The 26,322-nt window shown below is 36.6% G+C and overlaps 1 protein-coding gene and 1 pseudogene across 2 annotated transcripts in view; one reads left to right on the top strand and one right to left on the bottom strand.

Moving 5' to 3' along the window:
* The window catches only part of PDE4D (phosphodiesterase 4D), a 1,102,929-nt gene that overhangs the window by 768,848 nt on the left and 307,759 nt on the right, over positions 1–26,322 (bottom strand). The window lies entirely within an intron of this gene.
* Positions 5,858–6,714, top strand: LOC123232547 (annotated as a pseudogene).

Here is a 26,322-nt window from a genome sequence, read left to right as displayed (position 1 = left end):
CCTTGTCTTAAAATCAATATCCACTACTGATTCCAAGGCAGAAGAGCAGTAATGACTAGGAAGTGGGGCTTACATAACTTGCCCAAGGTCACACAGCTAGAAAGTGTCTGAGGCCAGATTTGAACCCAGGGTCTCCTGTCTCTAAGCCTGATTCTCAATCCATTGAGCCACCTAGCTGACCTCTTGGATTTGTTTCTGATGAAGAACTTCCCCTACACCATTCCCACAAAGTAGTCAGCTAGCCTTCTTTTGACTTCTCCAATGAAAGAGAATATATCATATCCTGGGATACCTCTTTCCAAAACTAGAATCTAATAGTTATGAAGTTTTACCTAAACAACTCATCTCAGACATAAAGAAACTGAAGCTTATGGTTCTTTTTTATTTTTAGCCCTTATCTTCTCTTTTTAGAATCAATACTGTGTATTGGTTCCAAAGCAGAAGAGAGGTAAGGGTTAGGCAAGAGGGGTTAAGTGACTTGTCCAGGGTCACATAGCTAGGATGTGTCTGAGGCTAGCTTTGAACCTAGGACCTCCCATCTCCAGGTTTGGCTCTCAATTCACTAAGCCACCCAGCTGCCCTCCCAAGCTTCTTCTTTTAAAACATTTTTTATTGATTAGTTAAGAAAATGTTTCCATGGTTACATGATTCATATTCTTTCCCTCTCCTCCTCCCACCCCCTTCCCATAGCCAATGAGCAAATCCACTGAGTTTTACATGTGTCATTGATCAAGACCTATTTCCATATTATTGATATTTTCATTAGGGTGCTTGTTTAGAGTCAGTATCCCCAATCATATCATCATCAACCCTTGTGGTCAAGCAGTTGTTTTTCTTCTGTGTTTCTGCTCCCACAGTTCTTCCTCTGAATGTGGGTAGTATTCTTTCTCATAAGTCCCTCAGAGTTGTCCTGGATCATTGCATTGCTGCTAGTACAGAAGTCCATTACATTTGATTGTGCCACAGTATATCAGTCTCTGTGTACAATGTTCTTCTGGCTCTGCTCCTTTCACTCTGCATCACTTCCTGGAGGTCTTTCTAGTTCACATGGAATTCCTCCAGTTCATTATTCCTTTGAGCACAATAGTATTCCATCACCAAAAGATACCACAATGTGTTCAGCCATTCTCCAATTGAAGGACATCCCCTCATTTTCCAGTTTTTTGCCACCCCAAAAAGCGTGACTATAAATATTTTTGTACAAGTCTTTTTCCTTATGATCTCTGCCTCCCAAGCTTCTTAAGAGATATGATGAAGGACATACAGCTCAATGTACACTCCAGACTAGAAATTTCCAAGGTTTCCAGCTTTGTCAAGTCTATATATTTTAAACCTAAGACACTGATTTTACTTAGAATGAGGAATACTGTATTTTGAAAATGTTTATATTAGCTACAATTATTACTTCAATCAATGCTACTTTGATTTAAAATACAAAAGTTTTTAAAAATGACTTTTATTGCACAAAGCAAATATGTACAATAAGCGCTGGACCTTTCTTCCAGTAACTAGCAGAAGCTCAGCTATTAAAGCTCAGGGCTACCTCCCTGGGTTAGTATATTAAAAAAAAAGCCTCTGGTCAAGTACAAAGTAAGAATAAATAATGCAGAAATAGAGGTCAGGCTATTAGTTCTGAATAAGGAACAAAGAATAGAGGAGACAAAAGAATAAAGGAGTATCAAACAACAAATTAGTCACAATATATAGATCCTCAGCATGAAGAGATTACTGTATCCCCACATTCTCAGTTGCAGCCCAGGCTCTGATGTTAACCAGCCTCTAAGGTTAATCAACTCACTCAGATACTATTCCAATGTGCTAGTGTCTAACAGGACACAAGGGACAATAGCTATGTAGTATAATAGGTAGAATGTGGGGCCTGAAATGAGGAAAATTCATTTTCCTGAGTTCAAAACTGGCCTTAGACACTTATTAGCTGTGGGACCTTGGGCAAGTCATTTAACCCTATTTGCATCAGTTTCTCATCTATCTGTCCTTTGAGCTGGAGAAGGAAATGGCAAAACACTCTCCTCGTTTTTTGTTTTTTTTTTTTGTTGTTGTTTTTTAAACCCTTAACTTCTGTATATTGGCTCCAAGGCAGAAGAGTGGTAAGGGTTGGCAATGGGGGTCAAAGTGACTTTGCCCAGGGTCACAGAGCTGGGAAGTGTCTGAGGCCTGATTTGAACCTAGGACCTCCCATCTCTAGGCCTGGCTCTCAATCCACTGAGCTACCCAATTGCCCCTCTTGGTTTTTTTTGTTTGTTTGTTTGTTTTTGTCAAGAAAAGTCAAAATGGTATTATGAAGAATTGAAAATGATTGAAACAACTGAACAGTACAACAGTAAACAAAGGACTCTGAAATAAAATGTGGAGGACTAAAGCAGAAAAAGGTAGAATATTTGCCTCCATGTTGTTTTTCCAAATAAGCTATGAAGAGAAAATATCAATACAACTTTTTCTCATCTTTGTTTTTCTGAAGGTCATTCACTCAAAGCCTTGAACCATTCAACAAGCATAATTACTTTAATATTAAAAAATTAAATGTGTGGTATGATAAGGTAAAGGGAATGAAGGAGAGTAAATGCATTTAAAATACATCCTTTAAATATTGAGTGCTTCCTATGAGCCAGACACTAGGCTAAGCACTGGATGATCCAAAGAAAGGCAGGATAGGGCCTATCTTCATGGAGCTCATCCTCTAGGGGAGGAGACAACAAGGGAATATGGTCAATAGTACTAAACAAAGAGAAAGAGAGGAGATGGAAAATGATAGGGGAGGGATGGCACTAGCAGCTGGAAGAACTAGGAAAGACCTAAGGCAGGAGGTAGGACTTCAGCTAACCCTTGAAGGAAGCCAGGGAAGCTCAGAGGTGGGGCAGAGGAGACAAAGCCTTCCACGATAGCTAGCACAAAATTACGGAGAAGGAAGAAGTGTCCTGTTCAAGGAGTTGCCAGTGGGCAATTACAGCTGCATGGCAGACCAAATGGAGGGAAGTATCAGTCAAAATACTGAAAGGGACTTGATGAAGATGTTTAAATGGTAAGTGGAGTAAGGGGAATTGGAAATGAGATTAGGCACTTTTTTATTCTACCCTGGGAGATAGGTGATCTTATTTTCCCCATTTAACAGTTGAATTAGGTGAGGCAGACAGAAGTTAAGTGACTTAACCAAAGTCACACAGGTCCTAAGTATATGAAATTGGATCAGATTTCAGGTTTTCCTGACTCCGGGCTCAGCTCTCTATCCATTGCACCACTTAGAAGCCTCCTAAATAGAGGACTTTATTTGTTCCATGAGACTAGACCTCATTAATAGTGTGGGCAGGATGGGAAGAGGGTGTCACACAGTGAAAACTACGCTTTAGAAAACAACTAATATGGATCTAAACACTTCCCAGAATCCCTCCATCTATGACTACCACCTCAGAGGAAAAATGTGTTTTATTTTCTTTTGGGGGAAGGGAGTGTCACTTTTTATATGATCCTTTTTTTTTTGCTGGATTTAGTAGGTTTTGAATGACTACTATCAGCCATCTTTGGATGTGTTTTTTGTTTTTGATTTTTTTTTTTTTGTGGGACTCATCACTTCTCCCTCAATCTCAGAAACTTTTCTGTAGGAAACTGAAGACTTAAGTAACAAGAGGAGACAGAAGTTTATTTCTGCCAGAAACAAAGAAGCCAGTCCTGAGCAATGTGCCAGGACCACACAGGAAGATATTACATGGCAAACACTTATAATTCTTCCTCCAAATAGAAGCTACTCTGATTTTTTTTTTAACTGAAGCTAGAGAAAGATGAGGAGTGGCCCATACCAAAAATATTATTCTTCACATGAAACTAATTGGCAAAAACCTTGTTGGCACTTAATAACCCTCCACAGTCACCCCTACTATCCCCCTCCCCAATTCTCTATAAATATATATACAGGAAAGCCATACATTTATACGCACAGACCCAAAGTTTATGGGAACAAAAACCAAATAGTTTAGTTCATAGATATATTAAGATACTATTATATTTCTTTTGAACTACTTATGCTCTTCAATGAATAGCACAGTTCCTAGCCCAAATAAGGAGTTTTGACTAGAAGATATAAGCTTAAGGTCATTTCCAACTCTAAATCCATGACCTGAAGAACCTAATGGGGAATGGATAAAATGCCTTGACTAAAGTTATTCTAGCACAGAGGTTCTTTGACCTTTTTTGGGGTCATGGACCCCATTGGGATCTGGTGAAATATGTGGATTCTTTCTCAGAATAATGCTTACAAATCCATAAAATACACAGAATTACAAAAGGAAACAAGTTATATACTAAAATACAATTCAAAATATTTCAGACTTCAGATAAAGGAGCAGCCCTGTCATGACTTCAAATCTAGCTCTCTTTCTATCGTAAAATGATGTCTTCTCATCTTGACCTAATGTGCACATGAGCTCAAAATTAATTAGCAAAATGCCCTCTTATGTGGAATACATAATATGTCCTTGGTTTCTGTAACTTTCATGAGAACGTAAGCTTCATGGGAGACATGACTTTCTGTCTCACTTTCCCAGCCTTCTGTGCAAGGAAGAATATTCATGATCAGCTGTATCTTGGGGAAGTATGCCGACATCTAGTGATCAGTTAGGAAAACACATCTATGTATTCTGGATTGACTGATATACACTTCTAATATATGCTAATTTGTACAAAATATAACTTCTAATATACACATACTATAATATCTACTACATAATGGATAATATACAAGTCTGTATATTATCTCCTGCAGTGGTCCACAGAGGCTAAACCAATTAAAGTTCAAGTTAATCTAAAAGAAAAATGGTAAAAAAACAAACAAACAAAAAACCTAGTAAAGTCCAGATCTAGGACTTTACTAAGTTATGTGTTGTATAAAGTGCCACATATAGCCAGTCAACAAAAAATAGGATAAGATTAGAGAATAACAATTGTGATACGCCCAGTTTTCTGAGAATTAACCAGAAAACATCTCAAGAGTTTATTTTATTGTTTGAAAGAAAAACATTTTATCTGAAGAAAATAATATGATCCTTATATTTAAAGGCACATTGCAATTTAATGGAAGAAATAGTTAATATCCAAAGTTAATGCCATCTAAGAAAATCTTGCAAAATACATTCTTGTTTACTAAACTCCATTTTAAATAGTACATGACACTGAGTTTTTATTATAAAAACAGAATTTATCATTAGTATGTTGCTTTATAAATACAGATTTAGGTTTCAAAGCACTCACTTAAAATATGATCATAAAAGCATTACAACTAAAAAATGGAAGCATTTCAAATTAGAGGATAAAACTACATTTCCAGAAAAAGCATGTAATGTTATTTCTCTTTTAACACATAGGAGTGGACAGGTAGCAGTCATGTTTCTAGAATGCTTCCCCTCTATCCAATTTAGATGATCCTCTTTCTTACCTGTGGACTTTGAGAATATGCTTACGCTTCCCCATGATTCACATTTCCTTCTGGAAACTTGTTCTTATGGTTTGGGGCAGAACCTAGAGAGAAGTATAGATATATCCCTTCCCTTCATCTTTCAGGGGCATTCTTTGTGCCAGAAGTACCCTGACATCTATGTTCTTGGTCATACTGAATCCTGAGTTCTCTTCAGTCTTAAAAGACTCATATCTCAGTAGCTGTCCAACACATTGTCCTACCAAAAGGTAGTTCAGTGAAGTAAAAAAGCACGCTTGTTTCAAATGGCTAAGTATGTCTCTCTGTCTTCCACATTACTGGAGAAGGATTGTGGAAGCATCTGCCACTGTGTCAGAGTCCTTCAAGGGACCCATGTAACTAGAAAAGCTCTTCACAGGAGGTCTAGGCTTCAGTATGGCAGGAAAAAGTTTAAAGTGACATTTTGAATAATAAGGCAAACTCAAAAACTGTGTGATAATGAATGAACCCAATACCAAGAGTTCTCTTGGTTTTGGTTTTGTTAAACATGGCAGAGTGGAAGAGATAGAAGCCACCCGAAAAGCATCACAAAGTGAATAGTAGAGTTATTGAAGCCAAGAGAACTATTTCTAGAGAGGACCCCTTTTCCAAGACCCGGTGACTGTGAAAAAGATCTTTGTGGGTAGCATTAAGGAAGAGGAGTATCATTTAAGAAACTACTTTGGGGGGCAGCTGGGAGGCTCAATGGATTGAGAGTCAGGCCTAGAGGTTGGAGGTCCTAAGTTCAAATCTGGCTTTAGACACTTCCCAGCTATGTGACCCTGGGCAAGTCACCTAACCCCCATTGCCTAGCCCTTGCCACTCTTCTGACCTGTAACCAATACACGGTATTGATTCTAAGACCATTGGAAAAGGTTTAAAAAAATAAACTACTCTGAACATTATGTAAAGTTTAAAGTGATTGAAATCATGACTGACTTGAGAAGGTGGCAAAAGAAGGGTTTTGTTTGTTAGTATTGATGACCAGGACTCTGTGGGTAAGACTGCCATTCAAAAAATAACATCCAGTGAATGGCTGCAATTGTGAAGCAAGGAAAACCTTGTCTAAGCAAGACATGGCAAGTCTTTCATCTAGTCAAAGAAGTAGAAGTTGTTCTGGAAATTGTGGTGTCAGGTATGGAGTATCTTTGATGGAAATGACAATTTTGGCCATCATAAAAACTTCTGTGGTCGAAGTGGCAAGTGACTTGTCCAAGGTTATGCAAGTACTAAATGGCAGTGTCAGAATTTGAACCCCTTTCCTCTAACTCCAAAATTATCGCTCTCTCCTCAGGACCCTGCTGCCTACCTTGATTTGAAGGGTGACTCTGCTCCTAACTAGCTCTGTGGTCTTAGGGAAGTAATTTCTCATACTGGGACCTCATCTTCTTCAGTCTTAAAAATGAGCATGTTGGAGTAGAACAGTGATTCCTAAAGTGGGTGCCACCGCCCCCTGGTGGGTGCCGCAGAGATCCAGGAAGGTGGTGATGTCCACAGGTGCATGTAACTTTCCTATTAATTGCTATTAAAATTTTAAAAAATTAATTTTCAGGGGGCTAAGTAATATTTTGTTCTGGAAAGGGGGTGGAAGGCCAAAAAAGTTTGGGAACCACTGGACTAGATAATGTCTAAGTTCTCTTCCAGTTCAAAATTCTGTGCTTCTAGAAGGTGAGATGACAAGAAGTTAACAAAAGAGAGAAGAGAAGGCAGCTTTATGAGGTGAGAGAATCAATAAGTCATATTTAGTTGTCCAGCCATGACTAGTCCAGTTGTAGTACACACTTGCCAATATCATCCTTTTAATGTGTCCCAAAAAGAAGTCTATAGTTTTATAGGTCATAGTTACTTACAAGCATTTATTAAATGAGAACTATATGCCAGATGCTGTGCTAAACAGGAGTTCAAATATAGGAAAAATATAAAGGGCAGCTGGGTGGCTCAGTAGACAGAGAGTCATGGCTAGAGATGGGAGGTTCAGGGTGCAAATCTGGACTCAGACACTTCCTAGCTGTGTAACCCTGGGCAAGTCACTTAACTTTCATTGTCTAGCCCTTACCGCTCTCTTCTACCTTGGAACCAACAAACAGTGTTGATTCTTAGATGGAAGGTAAGAGTTTTAAAAAAAAGATATTCCTTTCTCTCAAGGAGTAATGAGGGAGTCACCAGACCATCAATTGTGTATGAACAAGCTATATATAGGAGATAACCACAGAAGGTAGGCATTAACATTAAGAGGAATCAGAAAAGGCTTTTATATTTTTTTTTTGCTTTTTGCAAAAGATGACATTTTAGTACATATTTGACAGAAATCAGAAGGAAGAGGTGAAAAGGGAGAGAATTCCAGGCACGGTGAATAGCTCTCAAAGTCACAGGATGGACTATCTTGCACAAGGAAGAACAAAGTGACTAATGTTACTGGATCACAAATACACAAGAGTAACTATAAGAAGACTGGAAAGGCAGGAACAAGCCAGGTTATGAAGGACTTTTGTTGCCAAACAGAGGATTTAATGTTTAATCCTAAAACTGAAAGGGAGCAATTAAAGTTTATTGAATGGGGGGTGGAGGTGTGATGTGGTTAGATCTGTGCTTTAGGATGATTATTTTGAAAGCTATATGGAGCAGAGATTTTGATCTGGAGGGGATCTTAGAGACTATCTAGTATAAGCCCATCATTTTACAGATGAAGAAACTGAGTCCCAGTAAATTGCCCAAGGATTATTCTAAGTATGTTCCCACTCAGATGCTTTCTGAAAATAATGCGATTATAAGAAATTTCTATTTCTTCTACAAAAGACCCATCAAACAATGTTCAAGGTGCTCGTCTCTATCAATTAATGTACACAAAGTCGAACGTTTACAGAAGAAGGAAACTTGCCTTTCACTGATAACTGCTAAACTGTGGTTTAGACTTAGTCATCTGTTTTTATAACCTTCTTGCTGAACAGGAAGCTCCCCAAACGGTTGCTCTTAGTTTTCCAAAATCCAAAGACCCATCCCATTATAAGAAGTAGCATTTAACATTTCACAAGAACAAAAACAAAACAAAACAAAACCATGTCTCCTTACAACCTGGCCAATTCCAACCCCTAAAGCTTTTTCATTTATTTAGGAACATTAGCATACATCACTTTGTTAGGCACAGTGGTGGAGGTGGGGCAGTTGGTACAAGAGGTGGTAAATATCAAAATAGTGAAGACCTGGTTCATGGAGCTTACAATCTGATGGGGGATAAGATACACAAAAGAATCAAATCTATACAATAATGAATGCAGAATTGAAAGATAGGGAAGAAAGACTGCTATGTGAGTAGAAGGAAGGAAAATTCTTATCCAATTAGAGATAGTAGAGGATTTATTTTTGCTAGACAGTGGTAGTTTTGATAGCTTTTGAAAAGGCAGGGAGATAGAGGAGAATTTCTAGTTTGAGAAAGGAGTATAAGGCAAAATTGTGGTAGTGGGCTATGGACACTAACTTCAGTTGGGGATGAAAGTCACAGGAAGAGGGGATTGTGTGAGGAAATCCTGGAATTAATTATAGGGAACTCTGTGCTATGGAGAACCCAGACTGCCAAATTAAAAAGATTGGATTTTGTTTGGTAGGTTACAAGGTGGAATTTAAGAACTTTGAGTAGAGAAGTGACTTGAGCAGATACGTGTATAAAGATGATCCTGTGAACAAGAGGCAGAAGAGAATGGATATATAAATATATTTGTATATATGCATATCTATCTCAACATATGTCTGTGTGCAATTAGACCTAAACTAAGATGCTAGCAATGGGAACTGAAAGTGGAGTCAAAGCGTAGTAACTTTGAGAAAAGTTATTAATATAGAAGCAATAAGACTTGATGACTGATTGGAGATAAGGGAGAGAGGAAAGTCAGAAACAGCACAGGTTTCAAACTTGGGTGACCAGGTACAAGGTAATGCCAGTGAAAAGAGCATAAAATTCAAAGAAAGTATTAGTTTGAGGATGACAGAAGTTACTGAGATCTAGTTTGGACATTCCTCCTTTAAGGTATTAGTAAGATATCCAGGTGATAATGTCTAGTCAGAAGCTAGACAGCTAAGTGGAGAAAGGGATAGAGTGGCAAACTGGGAGTCAGGAAGACTCATCTTCCCAAGTTCAAATCTGGCCTTAGACACTTACTAGCTGTGTAACCCTTGGCAAATCACTTAATTCTGTTTATTTCAGTTTTCTCATCTGTAATATAAGCTGGAGAAGGAAATGGCAAAATACTCCAATATCTGTGCAAGAAAACCTTAAATGGGGTCAAGAAGAGTCAGACATGAATGAAAAAGGACTGAACAACAACAGGAAGTCAGACACATAGGTTTGATACTAAGGAAAGAAGAAGAGATAGAGATTAGGGAGTCATCCATTGTTAAATCATGGAAGTGGATGAGACTGCTAAGGAAATTTAGAGAAAAACCAAGGTTAGAACCTTAGGGCACCAATCCTTTAAGGCATCAAAAAGATGATAAATTCACTGAGTGAGACATAGAAGAAAACTTTAGAGAACAAACTTAGGGAACAATTCAAGAGAAGAACTGGGAGAATTTGGTCTTGGAAGAGGAGGAAAACTAGAGGAGAAAAGCTAGTGGTCAACAGTGTCAAATGGCAAAGTTGCTACCATTTGATTTCTTCAAGAATTTATTAAAATTATAGGTATAAGCATAATAGTCTAAAGCAAGGTTCTTAGCCATTTTTGCATTATGTACTCATTTGGTAAACTCACGAAGCCTATGGATCCCTTCTCAAAATCATGTTTTTATTGCATAAAATAACATACAAAGGATTGCAAAGGAAAATATTATAGGTGTCTTCCATATCACAACTTTTCCTATCATGGTTTCAACATATTGTGGGTTGGCATAAGAAGTTAAATGGGAATCTTTAAGGAGTTTTATGGAAGCCAAGGATGACACACAAAGGCCAGGAGATGACAAAGAAAAAAGTTTAGAAACCCAGAAATGCATAAAATATATGTAAAATACTGTATAGTATCAACACATTTTATCTTTTAATACCATAAATATCCACAATTCCTTTTTTAAAGTTAAAATAAGTAAAAAGATAAAGTTTACCCAAGACAAATCCAGGAACTATATGATCACAACAACAAGACACTATTTCACACAAATAAAGTCAGATCTGAACAATTGGAAAAATATTAATTGCTCATGGCTAGGGAGCCAATATAATAAAAATGACAATTTTTCCTAAATTAATTTACTTATTCAGTACTATAACCAACAAAACTACCTAAAAATTCTCTCTTGGAGCTAGAAAAAAAAAACAAAATTAATCTAGAGGAACAATGAGCAAAAGATCTAGAATGTCAAAGAGATTAATGATTAAAAAAACATGAAGGAAGATGGCTTAGCTGTATCAAATCTCAAAATATATTATAAAACAGCAACCATCAAAATAATCTGGTACTTCCTAAAAAAATAGAGTAGAGGAAAGGTTGAATAGATTATACATGCAATACAAAATGGTAAATGACATAGCAATGCAATGTTTGACAAACTTAAAGATTCAAGCTTTTGGAAGATCTCCCTATTTGATAAAAACTGCTGGGAAAATTGGAAAGCAGTCTGGCAGAAATTTGGCACCGACCAATATGTCATACCATATATCAAGGTAAATTCAATATAGGCACACAATTTAGAGATAAAAGGTGGTATCATAAAACAATTAGGGGAGCCCAAAATAATTTATCTGTCAGACCTAAAGATGAAAGAAGAATTTATGTCAAAAATAAAAAATAGAAAACATTATGAGATGTAAAATAGATAAACTTAATTACATTAAATTAAAATTTTTCTGCATAAACAAAAGCAAGGCAAACAACAAACTGGGAAAATATCTTCCTAGCTAGTCTCTCAGATGAAGGCTTCATTTCCCAAATACATAGAGAACTGAGTCAAATTTAAGAATATAAAGCATTTTCCAATTGGCAAATGGTCAAAGGATATGAATAGACAATTCTCAGATGAAGAAATTAAATTATCTTTAGTCCTAAGAAAAAATGCTCCAAATCACTATTGATTAGAGAAATGCAAATTAAAATAACTCTGAGGTACAACCTCATACCCAACAGACTGGCTAACAGGACAAAAAGGGAAAATGATAAATGTTGGAGAGGATGTGAAAAAATTGGGACACTAAAATACTGCTTATGGAGCTGTGAATTGAAAAAGCCATTCTGGAAAGTAATCTATAACCACACTCAAAGGGTCATAAAACTACACTTATCCTTTGACCCAGCAGTACCACTACTAAGTCTGTACCTAACGGGATTAAAGACAGGGGAAAAATAACCTACCTGTACAAATGTATTTATGGCAGCTCTTTTTATGGTGACAAAGAACTTGAAACTAAAGGATCTCTGGGGAATGGCTGAACAAGTTGGGGTACATGCGTGTAATGGAATATTATTGGGCCATAAGAAGTGACAAACATGATCACAAAAAAACCTGCAAGGACTTATATGAAGTGATGCACAGTGAAGTGAGCAGAACCAGGAGACCATTGTATACAGTAAAAACAATGATGTCTGATTATCAACTACGAATGACTTAAATGTTATTAATAAGACAAGGATCCATAACAATTCCAAGAGACTCATGAAAAAAAAAGGATATTCTCCACCATAAAAAGAACAGCACCTGAATGCAAATGGAAACATATCCATCTTTATTTCCTTTGAGTTTTTCTCTAGTGAAAGCAATATGTTTTCTTTAATAACATGACAAATGTGGACTGTAGTATACAGAATTGGGGTCATATAGTTTTTTCTAGCTTTGGCTGAGTTCCAAAAGCGGTTAGGCTTTTGGAATCTTGAGGAGAAAAGGCAGTCGACTGGATCTTCCGTAGAGAGAGGTGGTCAATGAGCGAGCTGCTTTGATTACCTAGCTTTAATATTGAAATTTAGCCTAGCTTTGATATATTTACTTAAGAAATTATTATTTTAGATAAATCCTTTATATCTTCCTTTCCTATACCACCCCTGCCTTCTCTCCCTTACCTTAGTGTCTGTGAAGTTAATAAGGAGAGTAATTAGAGAGGAGTTAAATCTGTGAAGAGTTATCTAATTGACAGCATTAGTTATAGTTAGTCAAATCATCATTTATTCCCTTTAGATAGCCATAGCATTTTGTAAAGTGAGTTTAAAGGCAGGTCCTTACTCAGACTCCATCTTTACTTCCCTTCCCCCACCTGAGGTTCCTGAGACAACTGATAGGGCTTTCCTTTGATCTACCTTCCTAACAAACATCCTTCAAACAAATAAACCCTTTTGTGTTTCAACAGCCCTATTAGTGTAATTTGTCTGTTAGTTATCAAGAGGGAAGAAGAGGGAAAGAGACAACATACTCTGGGCTTAGAGGGAAGCTGGGGCATCCATCTTGAAGGAAGGTGTTACTTCAAAACAGGTCCCTTCCTGTGAAATTAACTAAAGCCTGTTTGTTAATTTCAGTCTAGTCTATTTCCCTCAGCTTGTGTTTGAGTCTAAGTCCCAGTCTGTAAGCCTGCTGTGTTTGTCTGTTTAGTTTAACTTCTCTTCTCCCTAAAAGATCTCTGTTTCCATTCTGTGTTATACTCCTGACTTCAGTCCTATTATACCCTGAATCTCCTTTAATCCCAGCCTACCTGAAACCGAGATTACCCATTTAGCAAGTCTCCAATATCCTCCTTTCAATTTCCCTTATGTATTATATGATAACATATGTACAATATATACCATATTACCTATCTTCTTTGGAAGGGGAGAGTAATGTGAAGGAGCGAAGGAACCTGGATTGTAAAATATCAGCAAATGAATTTTGGAGAGTTGTATTAACATGAAATCTGGGGGAAATTTTTTATTATACTTTTTTAAAAGTTAAAATTTATGAAAAGATCACAAAAGCTAGCAGACCCACATAGGCTAGAAATGTTAACATTGACCTACATATAACCTATACAAAATACTTAAGCCAAATTTTACAAAAAAGAACTATAAATACCCTATAAAAGAAAAAATTCAGACTTCTTCTGATATGAAGGGAAGGCCAAAAATCTCAAATGGATTTTCCAGATCACAGGGGAGCCATGTTACTTACCCCAAGACATGGAAAGGATAACTGTGTGTTGAAATACAATTATCAAAATAGTAAAGAAAAAAGAGAAAGGTCATAGATCCCAGGGTAAGAATTCTTGCTTTGAAAAAAGCCTTCTGTTAACTTCTTACCTTTCCTTTCTAAACAATAATTCTAACTAATTCTGGATTGCAAACAGCAGCCATGTTAAAGATCTTTTTTTTTGTTGTTGCTGTTAATGAATGTTTCCTGCTCCAATAAAAATGAAGTAAAATGGCTTACATTATACCCTGTGATATTTTAAACAGTATGAGTTTTACCACCCACCGCATTTTTTAGACATTAGTAGACGATAAATCTGTTAGCTTTCAAACTCCCAAGCCTGGTTGTCTCTGCAAAATATGCTTGAGATGAGGGTTACTTAGAGTCGAAACAGAAGTGGATGCCATTATGGTAAGGTAGCAACATCACTTAAAAGTCTGGTAGACGCTTCTGAGTTTTCTGTTGATTCTGCAGAGCTGGTCTCACTGGCTTTATGAATTTACAGAGAGCAATGTGTGATTTATCTGGGTTATAAATTTACTTGGGCTGGTGTATGCACCAATATGAACAGTTTGCATTAATATCTCAGAGAAGTTTAGGAAGCCCTAATAGATTAAGGAAACAGATATATTTAGAATAAGATGACATATTCTTCTGGTTTGTGAAGAGCAAAGCAATATCCAAGCAACCAGACTTTAAACCACCTCTGTTTTCCCACATACGGAAAAGATTATCAGTGACATAGAAGCTTTTAATTACTGCCACAAAAGGTACAAGGGTTTTTCTAATAAACCCACCCAGCGGGTCATGCACAGGAACCTGAAGAGTAACCTTGGAGACAAATTCTAGGTATAACCCTTACCTCCATGGTTTGAATTCAGGGAAGCCCTTGACTAAGCAATCTGAAATATTAAATAGATTTTTTTTAATCTTCTGTCATCTGTGACCCAGGACCACATAGACCCAGGATCCTGGAGGGTGAGTACAAAGGGGGCATTTTCTCTCTTTAGTGTATTATTTTCATCTGGAGTTGCTCTGGAACAATCTGTTATACTTGCAGTAAAGTTTATGTCAAAATTTTTCCAAATGTGGATAATAGGGATTTCTCAGCCTCCATATAAGCACTCATGACATCTTGGGTTCAGGATAAATTTTATTTCATCCTAGGAGAAGGTGATATATGAGACTTGAAGGAAACTATGGATTCTTAGAGATATAGGTGAGAATCTCCACAAGAATAATAGTAAAAAGGTATGAACATAGGAGATGAGGATACTAAAATCTGGGAAAATGAAGTTAAAAAATCTGAGAAAATGCAAGCAGGCTTTTTATTTGGATGCAACAGAGATCATGAAGAAGCACTGTCTGTTCCATGGGGCATTGATGCTTTAGTGGCTGTAAAACCCAGCTTGGATCCCGACTCCCTAAATACATGGGACTAACTCTCTCAAGACTGGAAAGTACAATCTTATGAAATGAGGAGTCACCAAAATCATCAGTAAGCAAATCAAGGATAGAGACCATAATTGAAACTGACTAGGCCGTTATTTTTTAATTCAAAGATATTTTATTTTCCCAATTATATGTAATAATTTTCATCATACATTTTTCAAAACTGTCTCTCTCCCTCTCTTCCCTCTCCACTCTTGGAGATGGTAAGCAATTTGATCTGGGTTATATATATATATATACATATATATATATGTGTGTGTGTGTGTATGTATATGTATATGTATACATATATATAAGCATGCAAAATATACATCCATATTGGTCATTGATGTAAGTGAATATTCATATAAAACCAAAACCTCATAATAAAAACATAAATTAATATGGAAAATAGTATGTAGTATGTTTTGATCTGCATCTGACTCCAATAGTTCTTTCTCTGGAAATGGATAGCATTCTTTTTTACTAGACTTCTATAATGCTGCTGAAAAGCCAGTCAAAGAACCCTTCCAACAATGAGTTAGACAATCAGAACCAGTTACAGAATGTCTACGAATGCTCCACAATCTTCTCTCAGAGATACTAGACACTTCCTTTATACATCATCATGATTCTCCTGGAAGTAGCTCCCTAGAACTTTCCACATGGATAAATATGCTATCTCCTCCTCAGGGTCCTCCATGTGAAGATGCCATCTGATACCCCCTAGGCATGCACCCAGTGCCCATGACATTCATTACAAGGGTGAAGTTTCATTTTAAAGTTAATAGTATAACCAGTAGTACCTGCATTGTGACAATATAACTTATTTTTACAAATGCTAAGCTGAGAATTTTGTATTTATCCTAAAGCCTATTTGTAATGCATTGAAGATTCTTGAGGAGGACATTAAAATGGACAGACCCATGCTTTAGGTTGACAGCTCTATATAGGATGTATTGAACTAAGAAGCAACAGGTCATTTAGATGGGGTCTAAGACTTAACAGATTCTTGCAATAGTCCAAGAAAAATATAATGAAGACAATAACAAAGGTGGTGACTATGTGAGTGGAGAGAAAGGCCTGGATGTGGTGACCAAGATTTTTATTTTTTCATCCAAGCAGGACCTGAGTCATAAAGAAAAGGGTCATGTTAGGGAGAATTGCAACCCTTGGATTTCACATATGAATCACCATATAAATATATTCCACTGCCTGTTTCTTTGTCTCATTGTTACTTAATTCCTAAACCCAGTCTGGTGTATCTCATTCTATTCAATAAATGTACTCCTGCAGAGTTGCATGTAAATCTAATTTTTTCTAATCAAAAATTTAAATGTACAAGAAGAGTTTTCCATTTGAAGGAATTCTACAGTGAATATTTTCATTTAGTAAGGAATGATGGTGGAAAGCACAAAAGTACTCCTACTTGATCCTTCTTTATAAATAAGGATATTCATAAACAATAATACCTTGATTAAATTGAACCTTATTTATTTGACCACTAAATTAACTATATAAGAGACAATGAATTTACAGCTGGAAGGGAACTTCAACAGCCCATCTAATTAATTTTATTTTTCTCATGTGGAAACTGTCTGCCTCAGTTTCCTCATTTCTAAAAATGGGTTGGAGAAGAAACTGGCAAACTACTCTAGGATCTCTGCCAATAAAACCCCAAATGGGGTCTTGAAGAGTCAGATACAACTGAAATGACTGAACGGCAATAACAACATTTAACCTTTAGAATACCAGTATTTTATTTGAAAAATACCAATGCCTTCTATACTATACAATCCAACAGAATATTCTGAATAACTTGAGACACTGGCAAACTGGGAATCAAAAACTCAGAGAGAAACACATACCCACACATACGCACGCATCCTAATGATTAAGGTTCAGTGTTTGTTATTCACCAAGCCATGACATGGACCACTACATTTCTTACTTTAGTCCTCCAAGACTATATTCTTATTGATATTACTTATTTATAATCTAATATAAAAATATTTATAATTTTTCTGGCATGTCCTGCACCAAGGAATATTAGAGTTTCTCTTTAACTGAGGACTAAATAGCCTCTGTCCTCAAGAAACATATTTTGTCAGGGGAGAAAACATGTATGCAGATATACAGATAAAGATAGAGCAGAAACAGAAAGATAGATAGATAGAAAATAAATTTAAAGGATTGGTTATGAGAAAGAAGAAACACTAACAGATGAGCATTATAGTTAATAAGAAAGAAATTAGTGTATTTGGCTTTCAAAAAAGAGATACATAGAATCTCTTTGGCCACAGAAACATAAGATTAGCAACACTTTCCCCCAGTTCTTCTCTCTCTCTCTCTCTCTCTCTCTCCCACACACACACACACACACACACACAAACAAAAACCAAATGCTTTGATGAGCTACATTATAGCCCTTCACTTAGTACCAGAGGAGTTGGGAAAATGGGATTCAATTTATGTGGAGTGCTCTGAATTTTTTTCAAGAATGCATTACACTAATTCAAACTATTACTATTATTTTGGCATCTAAACACATTTCTGAAAGCAAACCTTCAACCATATCCCCATGCCTGCAATGATCTAGTGTCAATTAGCAAAGTCAATATTCCCATATTGGCTAGCTCTGATAAAGAATACTCGAGAGGCCTTTTCCTGCTTTGGCAAGAGTTTTGGAAACATTACTAGAAAGTTGTTTGCAAAATCCATAAGCATCTGTTGTTTACTCTATATGTACCTGGGTGGTCTTCTCAGGCACAAATTTTTAGAAACAGTGCTGGAAAATTTTTTAAAAATATAATCAATCACTGGAAGGAGTTATACAGATTTGCTATAGATTCTCAACACTAGTTTTCAAATAGTAAAATATTCCATCTTCAAACTCCTTTCTCTAAGTTAGGGAAAAATAATAGAGAGGGGCAGCTATGTGGTATGGTTCATAGAGTGCCAGTCCTGAAATCAGGAAGACTCATTTTTGTGAGTTCAAGTCTGGTCTCAGATATTTACTAGCTTTGTGACTTTGGACAAGTCACTTAAGCCTATCTGCCTTAGTTTCTCATCTGCAAAATGAACTAGAGAAGAAAATTGCAAAGCAAAGTCCCAAATGGGGTCACGAAGAGTCAGACACGAATGAAACAACTGAATGATAGTCACAAATTTGATACAAATTCAAGATTTTTCCAGAAAGTCAAGGATCCATGCTGTTACTTATAAAACCTTTATTCCTCTCAAGAAACTATAGTTTTGTAGTAATTTCTCCATTAAATGTAATTGACTACATAATATCCATAATGTCTACAATTACTGAAAATGACACATAGAGATGAGAAAAAGTAGCTTCACAAATTCAGGTCCCTTGGAAGCTTCAACAGTTATAATCTTCAGTAATTAGTCTAAATGACTTGTCTGTACAAAAATAAATGACAAAAGGGTAAGTTTGAACATCATGTACATTGGTCAGAGGATAAATGAGGTCCTATTGAAAGAAATTAGAAGTCACCTTAAAAGAACCATTTAAAATATATTTATTAAAAATAGCTTAAATAATGATAATGTAGTTCTTGAATGGAAGGTTGCCATGGCATAAAGAGTTATTAGATAAGTACAGAAAGAAAGACCCCAGAGTTTAGAGTCTTTAGCTTCAGTTCAGGTCTCAATTTATTAAAACTCTTTGAATATCAGTGCCTCTATAAAACGGGTCTAATAATATTTCCCTACTTCTTTTAAAGGACTATCATGCAAAAGGCGTTCTGAAATTTTAAACCATAATATAATTAAAAAATAGTCTTTGGTGGAAGGGGGGGCATTTTGCCCTACTTTTTTGAGCTGCTATATTCATCTTTGCCAGAATATTCTCTAAATGGTACCACAATTTATAGTATGCTCCACCTTCTTTTGTGTGCATTATTTTACTTTTAAACCCTTACCTTTCATTTTATTTTTTTATTTTTTTCTCAGCATAATGCTTTTATTTTTTAAAACATTTATTAATATTTATTTTTTAGAAAAGTTAACATGGTTACCTTTCACTTTAAAATCAATTCTCTATATTGATTTCAAGGCAGAAGAGCAATAAGAACTAGGCAATGAAGGTTACTTGACTTGCCAAGGGTCACCCAGTTAGGAAATATCCGAGGTCAAATCTGAACACAGGACCCTTCCTCTCTGGTACTGGCTCTCAATCTACAGAGTGCCCTAGTGCATTATTTAAAATATTAGCTACTAAAAAGAGAACAAAACAGAAATCCTTACTGGTTTACTACCAAATATTCTCAATGGAAACCCCTCATCATTTCCAGTCAAGAATATGAAGATTCCTCTAGAGGAAACCCTTCACAAAACCTGTCTTCTTTCATTGCCCTTTGCCCAGTAAGCCCCCACGGGCTCTCTACCAGGAGCTCCTGCTTCTGTGGGCTGGCTCTGCTCCTCAAGGGTGATGCCAGGCTGTTTTCTTCCTGATTTCTGGTGCCCATAGCTGGAAAGGCTTTGGCATTGCTGTCTCCCCATACCAATTTCAGCAAAGAGAAGAAAAAAATTAAGAGCTCTCTTCCATTCAGCAAAGTCTCAGGTAGAACAAGAAATAACTCAGATTTTCTATCTCCTGGGAGTTGAGTTCTTCCTACTTGGAGCCATACTTTTAGTAATACAACACCAAACAATGGGCATGATTTGACTGAGGTTATTTGCTTTGTAACTGCTACTATCATTTTCTGATAACATAGAGAGATGCTTTAATCAAGGTCTTATCTCAGACTCAAGGTCCAGTTATTATGACTCCAAGCCTTGGTGTTCTTTCCTTTCTGATACCCTAGTTAGATATTCTCTGCCCAAAAGATTATTAGATCATAGTCTTCAGAATTAGAACAAGCCTTAACAATTAAATATTCTAACTTGGCATTTTTATAGATTAGGAAATTGAGGCCACAAGATAAAGAGACTTTCCCAAGGTCATACAAGTGGCAGTAAATTAAAATCCAAGATCCCAAATTTTCTCACTCTAAATCCATTACACATTCCCCTACATCATGCTTCTTGCAGATTTACTCCAGAGCAGACAAAGCCACACAGCTGTTTCCCAATTACCTCAGTCTATGCAATTGGATGGTATCATTTTAATCAATGAAGGTTACTGACAGTCTCTGAAGGTTAGTAACTCCACCCCACTTAAAAACATCTCTTTAGAAGTTCTTTAAAAGATGCCTGTCCTCAGTATAACACCATCCTAATTCAGCTGAGAAAGAGAGAAAGAGAGAAGAGGATGGAGAGAGAGACGGACAGATAGTTTAGGCAGAAAGAGGGAAGAAAAAAGGAAAGAGCAAAGTATGGTTGGAGAGATGATCCCAATAAATGCTTTAATAAAAATGAGAATAAAAATAACTTACTTCATACAGTACTTTAAAATTATTTTATGAGTATTAATATTTCTGATAATCATAACTTCTCTACAGAGGAATACCTCCATTTGACTGATAAAGAAACTGATCCTCATAAAGGTCTGTTGGTTGAGGTCACAGATGTTAAATGGTCTAAGAATGAATGAAACAAGATCTTGTTTTTAATAGCAAAAGAAATATTATTAACCAAGCCTCAGAAGTAAGAAGACAACAAACTAAAATGACAAATATAATGACAAATATTCAGGTCCAGTGGCCCTGAGTATGTATATAAAGTAGAGGACTGAGAGATAAATAAAGACGGGAAGATAGGTTGGCGCCATATTGTTCAATCTTTCCTCCAGTTCAGTCCTGGCTAAAAATGGATAATGACAGCTCACAAAAATCATAGAATTTTAGAGGATATTTGGTTCACTTCTCTCCAAGTACAAGAATCATTTCCACAAAATCTGACAGGTGCTCATCCAAGACTAATACCCTTGGCCTTTTACAAGATTCCCTCCCTTTAATTTATGTCAGTCCATCTTCTAAACATCTTTTTCTATGATGACAAATTAATTACTTCCATTTTGTCATGCAGAAAAATGAACAGTGTTCTTTTTATTTCAGTGAGATATTTATGCTTTTTAACTGAAAGTAAATTCTTCCTGCTTCATCTAAAATATTGGCACAATTATTCCTTCCTTCTACTATCAAACCAAAAGCCTCATTTCCAAAGTATTTAGATTAAACACACATTTTATTCAATTTAAAATAATGGATGTATTTTTCCTGCCAAAGATCCAAAATAGATGGCAAGTGTTAAAGATATACTCAGTTATCTCTCCAAACCTCAGCTTGAATAAAATAATGGCATCTGTTGAACCATGATAAGCACTTCATCTATTCTCTGCTCTCCAAGTATGTAAATCAGCAGGAAAAAGCAAAACAGACTTACCAAACTACAAAGCTTCACAAATGGTACTGTACTTACCTAAAATAGAAAAAAAAGGAGAGAGAAAATTAGCAACAAAATACTCCTCATAGCAAATATATTTTTAAAGTACGAACTACACAGCAACCCCAACATCTGCTCCCCCAAATGGTGGTGTGGGCCATATTCATTTTCTTGCCTTTCAGTTAATAGTGATGAGGCCAGATGGTACTGCCTCTCCTACTGACCAACTTTACTCCCTTGTGGCTACTCAACAATCACTTGAATAGTGCAATAGTGCTTATCCCAGTGTAGATGCTTTAAAAAAAAGAAAAAAAAGTTTTTTTGGCAAGGATTTGTGATGTCATCATTTTAGAAAACTATTGAAAAGAGAACAGAATATATTAGAGACACAGTGCTGACCTTGGAATTACAAAGACCTGAGTTTGAATCCCAGTTCAGACACTTAGAAACTGTGTGACACTGGACAAGTTATTTAATTTTCCTGGGCTTCCATTTTCTCATTTGTAAAATAATGGTGTTGGAACCGATAACTTCTAAGGTCTCTGCCAACATAATCTATGGTTCTATGAGCCTGTGAGCTCCCAGGGTAGAAACTCTCTCTACCAATATAGACTGAGAACTTTATGATCACTTTAAAAAATACTTTCTGCCTTGGTATAAATTTTAAGACAAACTAGGTAGACAGTCAAGGGTTGAGTGACTTGCCAAGGGTCACATAGCCAGGAAGTTTCTGAGGCTATATTTGAACCAAGGTCCTTTTGACTCCAGATCTGGTGCCCTATTCACTGTATTACTTAGTTGCTTTTCTTCAATCACTTATGATCTTAGAGAGTTAATGAAAAGAGTTTAAGCAATCTACTCCTCATCACAAAACTAGTATATATGAAATTTAGGACTTGAATCCACATCTACCTAACTCCAAGGCTGATCTCTTTGACTCTTTGGCACTCAAGGCATTGTTTTATTCATTAAGCACTTTAACTACTTTCAAAGAATTATACTAGATGCAAATATAATTATGTTAAGGTATTTCTCCTTAAGTTTTCAATGGGGTTGGAAGGGAGAAGGAAGACATACAATATTTCCACGAATTCATAATAGAGAATAAATGATACATATCCAGGAATAATGCAACAACTATCGTGGATGGCAGGATAGAAGGAAGACCTGAAACCACTGTGGGGCTTCCTTTTCTCTCTTTCTTCGTATTTTTACTCTTGCTGCTTGACTACTCATATAACTTGGAAGAAGTTGGATAACTTTCAAAAAGTATTGTTTCTATTAAGACTAAAAACCTCCAGGCCTTACCATCTACCTTGACACTGCATCTTAAGGTCTTTTTTTTAATCATATTTTTCTTTTCCAGATTACAAGTAGATACAATTTTTAATTATCATTTTCTGACATTTTGTTCATTCATATTTTCTCCCTCTCTCTTTCCTCCTTAAGATCTTCCAGGTCTTACTATAAGCTCCATCTCTATACTTTACAATCTCCTGGCATGCCATGTGAGCTACTTAGACAACATAAGAGCTCTTGGGCCTTGCCATCTGCCCAACTTGACCCCTTCTAACTTTAGGGCTTTCTATCTGTCCCTAAACTGAATTTTCACTGATGTATTTTCTCCAGAAATTAAAAATAAGATCTCTTTGAAAGCAAGAACTGCCTTACTTTTTCTATTTTTCTCCTGTAGAGAAAATAATATTATATATATATTATATGTAATGACTATAAAGCACTTTGTAAATATTAGCTCATTTGATCTTCATAGCAGTCCTGTGAGGGAGTCACTATTATAAATTCAGGCTTGTGCTAGGAAATATCTAATAAATGTTGGGGGGTCGTAGGGTTGATAATTCACCCACAACAGAATTTTTTTTAGCTTTTACAGAAGGATATTTATTGAAAAGATACAGCAAGAACAGACGTATAATACCCTGGGATACCCTTTCCCCTGTCCCAACTAGATTTGTGGAGAATGTGGGCTCAAATTTAAAGCATTAATCCTCAACAAATTCACTTCTTTTTTTTTTTTAACTTTAGAACTTTATTTTTTTATTTTATGATTTAGAAAAATTTTCCATGGTTACATGATTCATGTTCTTACTTTCCCCTTCACCCCCTCTAATCCCCCAACCCCCATAACCTGGTTTTAACATGTGTCATCGATAAAGTCCTATTTCCATATTATTGATAGTTGCATTGGTCCCACAACAGAATTTTCAGTTTAACCTGTATAATGAAAAATTTTTTTCCATTACTTTAAGCCTTGACAATCAACAAAATAATAAATCAAGCTCCTATGTATAGCATTTGGCAATTTACAAAGTATGAATGCTTGTGATGAAATTTAGCAATTAGCTCTAAAGAACTGATGCAAGTGGGCTCTATCACACCCCTGAATCCTGTTTTATAGCTGAGGAAAGAGAGATTTCCATGAATAAAGAGCATTCCTCAGAATCAAGAAGATTTCTGTTAAAGTTCCACAACTGACATATGAATGAGCAAGACATTTTCAACCCTTAGTGATTTCCTTATACCAATATACTGCTACACATATGATAATAAAACCAGAGGTCTAATTTCTTTTTTAATGAAATGACCGAGATCGAGAAAGTTGAAATTACCTCTCCCCTTGGTCACATACTAATAAATACCACAAACAGAATTTGAAGCCCAGTTTCTACTGGCATTGTATCCCAAGCTCTTTCTACAACACCATGCTGCCTCTCAAGAATAAGAAAAATACGTACAAATATATGAAGTGTGAAGAAGGAAAGTTCTTTTATTCCTATGGAGTGTAGATGGGTTGGTGACCCAAGAGATAAGAGTTCTTGTTCTAGTCTTGAAGAAGAGTTTAGGATTTTCACATTGCAAAATGATCCCAAAATGCTTATGGATGAAAGGATTATGGCGTTAAAGCTGGAAAAAGACCCTAAAGGACATTCAGTCTGAACCTTTCATTTTACAGATGAAGAAACTGAAGCTCACAAAAGATATGCTGATTCTCGATCACCAAGCATTTACCTAAGTGCTTCTCATGTGCCAGGGTAGGTAGGTGGCGCAGTGGACAAAGTACCAAGCCTAGAACCAGAAAACTCTGCTTCCTGAATTCAAATCTGGCCTCAAATATTTATAAACTGCATGGTCCTGGGCAAATCCCTTAACCCTAGTTGCCTTAGTTTTCTCATTTGTAAAATGAGTTGGAGAGGGAAATGACAATTCCAATATCTTTGCTATAAAAACTCCAACTGGGATCACAGAGAGTTAGACACAACTGAATAGCAACAAATATTCCCTATCCTACTATGCACTAGGAGGATGTTCCTGCCCTCAAGGAGTTTATCATTAATTGAATATAAATGATTCAAGCAGAACTTTAATTATTCAAAGAAGGAAATTACTCATCTGGACCATACACAGAAAGACAGAGTAAGGGCAGGAATAGATTCCTAGGATCCTAAAGAGGTAGAAGGAACCTTTGAGCCCAATAAAACTTCCTGGCAATTTTACAGATAAAGGAAACCAAAATGCAGAGTAATTGGAGTTGGGGAAGTCTTGCTTATAATTTTTCCCCCTCTTTTTGTCAGTGCAAGAAACCTTTTCCAATATTTTCTGCCCAGAGTCAGTCTGAATCTGAACCACTGTTCCAGTCACTGGCGCCATATTGAACTTTAGCAAGTACGAACTGGAAATGAGATTTTGAAACCAGCAAATCTGGAGGAAATAGATCATGGATGTTCACCAAATACAGACAGGCAAAATCTCCTCCTATAGTAAGGACTTGCACAGAGAAATGAGGGAGCTAATGAGGAAATTCTGTGTTCTCTCAGATAACCCATATACTCTTCTTATGATCCTGAGAGGAGTCAGTTGACCTGGAGGGAGAAACTGTTGCAGAGGCATGTGTGGGCAACAGCCCCAATCCATGGACCTAATTTCAGCCAATTGTTTTAAGCCTTTCCTGAACGCTTGGGAAAAGGCAGCCAACAGACTAAAGTGCACAGTTCTGAATGTTTAAAATTCTCTAATTGCCAATGTACTTGGATGGAGAATCTGATTGAGAGGCAGGAAGGGTATGGATAATCAGATGTTGGTAACTGCAAGTTCAACATTAATGTGAAAACAAAGGTAGTGGCTTTCCCATTCTCCCCGGCTGCTGACCTAGTATCCAAATTGAGGGAGATCAGAAAATTTGGGGGCCACACCAGTCCTGGCTGTGGAAAGAATAACAAGAATGGAAGGGGAATAACAAGAGTGCCATAAGTACCAGAACTGCTATAGAAAGGTAGAAGAAGGAAGGGAAGAGGGGGATACATGTCCCATCACTCTGGTTAATTTTAGAAAGTACGTGTTAAAAAGAAAAATTTGAGCTTCTGTCCTTTTGCTGAACCTTGATAAACAACAGCAATCAGTCACCAAGAAGAGTGTTAGCAAAGAGCACCAGGTCTGGAATTCAAATCTGGCCTCAGACACTTATTGTGTGACCATGGACAAATCACAACCCTGTTTTTCCTATTTGCTTCAGTTTCCTTATTTATAAAATGAGCTGGAGAAGGAAATGGCAAACCACTCCAGTATTTCTGCCAAGAAAACCCCAAATGGACTCACAGTCAGACATGACTGAATAACAAAAACAAGATGAAAGCTGGAGCACCACAAAGCCCTAGGTAAGGTGAACCTTACCTCTCCAAAGAGCCTATGAGTAGGAAGATGAAGTCTGATAGCAAGATAACAGAGGGGAAAATGGAAGTTCCTGGTGGAGCACAATATAATTCAATTAAGAACATACCCAATAGCTCCTCTCACTCTAAATCCAGTCTCCTTAGAGAACACAACAAACCCCTTAGCTTCAGGGAAGTCCTGATTTCCTCCTAGTTACATGATGAACTCTGAGAGAAGAGAGTTAATCACATCTATCTTTGTATCTCTAGCATCTATCCTAGTGTCTTGCCTAA

The sequence above is a fragment of the Gracilinanus agilis genome, chromosome 1 (genome assembly GCF_016433145.1).
Source record: "Gracilinanus agilis isolate LMUSP501 chromosome 1, AgileGrace, whole genome shotgun sequence".
In the NCBI taxonomy this organism is placed as follows: domain Eukaryota; kingdom Metazoa; phylum Chordata; class Mammalia; order Didelphimorphia; family Didelphidae; genus Gracilinanus; species Gracilinanus agilis.
Note: the sequence above shows the minus strand (reverse complement) of the source record. Positions and strands in the feature narration are given on the sequence as shown.